Below are 2,893 nucleotides of genomic sequence, written 5' to 3'. Positions count from 1 at the left end.
AATTGAAAATCAGCGGCCGCCGTTCATCTTCTTCCTCCGTTAATCTTTTACTGTAAAAACCTATAATAAGAACTATGAAATAAAAATACAAACTGATTTTTTTTCTAAGAAAAATGAATTAGTGGCATGGGTTATAAAATCCTTGCAGAAGTTTTTTTTTACCCAGATAGGGTGTCTTATCTCGAAAATCCTGAATCGAGGACGAGATCCACAAAGGCCAATTTATTTATAAAAAAAAAATCAAAATTCATACTTTTAAATTTTAAAAAAATTGAAACAAAATAAACACATACCTAGAGGCATATTGTACATGTGTTTGAATTTTCATGAAGCACATTAAAATGAGGGTGTGCGAAAAACAAACATGTACCTTTTTAGCACAAGTACGGTTCATAGCTCAAAGTCTATGATTAGTTTTTTTGTACATGTCGCAATTGAAGGTATTTCATGTTCAAATTTTACACACACATACATTACATCCTTATATACATGTATAATTTTTTTCAGATTTGCTTGAAACTTTTCAAAATTCTGGCCTCCATTGAGCTGGTCTCCAAAAGGACGTACTTGTGTTATCCCTCATATATTACTTATTTCTGTATTCCATATCTTACCAAGATAGGGTGTCACCATTCATGAGCCATTGTGGCCACTAGTTAATAGCTACTAACTTGAGATATTCATCTAAGAATAGTATATGCAGAAGACATGCCACTGGATATAAAAAACCTGGTACTTACTTTCCATATTGTAAAAAGTGGAAGACCAACTGAACCTTCAAACTATTCAATGAACCAATAAATCATGCAAGCCAAAGAGACCACTTAAACCATGAAGTTCTCTATTCTTTATCCGTAATGGAAATTGTGCAAGAAAATAAGATTAAAAATATAAAACCTCAACCTCTAATTCTAGATGGAACTTCTTATGCTTTCCTGTGTACCATGGTCAATGCTTGTCTGCTTGTAGACCCTCTGTTTTTTCTCTTGTGGGGACATCTTCAAATTCATATTTATCTAAGCATATGATTGAATATCTTTTTTTGTCTCAAAAATAAATATTGTGCATTCTCAAAAAAAAAATCTGCAAGTCGAAAGGAAGAGGAAGGAGCATCTGAGAACAATAGTCATGGGAGGCATTGGGAAAATGCGAAACAAATCACAACCTCTATTTCTAGAGGGATGACCTTTTTTTTCTTTCCTCCATGTTCCCATGTCCACCGCTCTTAGACCCTCTTTTCTTCCTATTCCTGGCTTACTCATGATATTAGAAGAGAGATTGAGCTCTAGACATCCCTCCATGATCCTAACCCCATTGCTCTTAGAGGCTCTCTCTTCCTCTTACTGGCTCACTCATGGTCCCTTAAACTACAAACCTTTACCAATATAAAAGCTCATACTATTGAACATGGTTGTTGTCTTCTGAAATATATGTAGGCCTCTATGACATCGCTCTATGCTGCAGAGGTATCCTATGAGTAAAGAAACTAAATAGTGCACCTACACCATGGTACAATATAGACCATAGTATTAAATGATAGTGTGGACAATAAATATCAATCTTAAATAGTCTAAATCCGGGTGGTGCATTTAAAAGAAGGGTAAGGAAAGTAATTCACTCTCGGCGATTCTTGTCCGGAGTGAGTAGGGAGGTGGAGAACAACATCACATATCTGCACATATGTCCACAAGAATCACACTATTCACAACTTGGTTGACTAGCGAACCTTGTACAAGGAATTTCAATCTAATCAAGAGCGAGTACAGTTAATCGATATTGTTACTTTCCAATTGAAATAATTAATAAAATCATGTACCCCATATGTTTACTATAGGGAACCATATTACCAATTAAAACTTGACAAGCAAATCATGGGTCGATTCAGCGTCACTGCTCAACATCATTAATATTGACTACCACTAGTTGTAAAGTCTCCTTTCTACTTCTTCCTAAGGGGTTACCGGTTGGATGCCCAATGGATGGTTAAAATTGACATCGGATTAACAAGAACACATAGTTGCTGCTATGTTTCACACTAATGATACTATTTGCAGTTTCTTAGTCAGGATCTGAGGAACCTTTCGTTCGAGATACACACTCCGAATGGTGACTGTATTTAATAGCTAGTAAATGATTTCTAAGATAGGTTTCAATTCAAATAAAATATGTACAGAGCAAACCAAATCTAAAGGAACTTATCAAACGTTATTGTCAACAAGCTGTTGCACATCATGATAGATAACAACAAGGATCGTGGAGGCAAGAGGCAAAATGACGAGACGTCGGCGGCTCTTTTGCCGTACCTACACCCTGGACACGTGAAGTGGATTCTTTTTGGTGCATCTGGTAGGCACAACCGCGCCTATCAGTACCGGCGCCTGATTTATTTTTTGAAAAGGAGGTTGAAACCCCCGGCCTCTGTATCATTGTGATGCACACATCCATTCTTATCAATTATAAAAAAGGGTACAAAAAAAGTACAACCACTACAAAACCATTACAAGATATATGGAATAACATCTATGAATAAATTGAGTACTTCCACAAAAATGCCTTCGGGAAGGGATGAACGTCCTTGCATCATTAGTGCCTCATCCGACCAGAGACGTCTTGGACTAGGATTTTCATCCAAATTGCCAAGAGTAGCCAATTAAGACCAGCAAACAAGCAGTCAACACCTTCAACAAGGTAATGACGCACATTTGTCACTGCTAAGCCCAACTAAAAAAAAGTCAGGACAAGAGCTTTCGCCCTGGAAGCTGGATCGTTTGATAGTCACATCCGCCATTACTCCATAATAGCACTAGAAGATTGGTGGTACCACTTCCCACTTTAGAACACCTCTCCGGCCACTAGAGGCCCGCCCAAGTACTGACCACTGCAACTCCACACC

The sequence above is a fragment of the Triticum dicoccoides genome, chromosome 2A (genome assembly GCF_002162155.2).
Source record: "Triticum dicoccoides isolate Atlit2015 ecotype Zavitan chromosome 2A, WEW_v2.0, whole genome shotgun sequence".
Classification (NCBI taxonomy): Eukaryota; Viridiplantae; Streptophyta; class Magnoliopsida; order Poales; family Poaceae; genus Triticum; species Triticum dicoccoides.
This window is presented reverse-complemented; position numbering follows the sequence as displayed.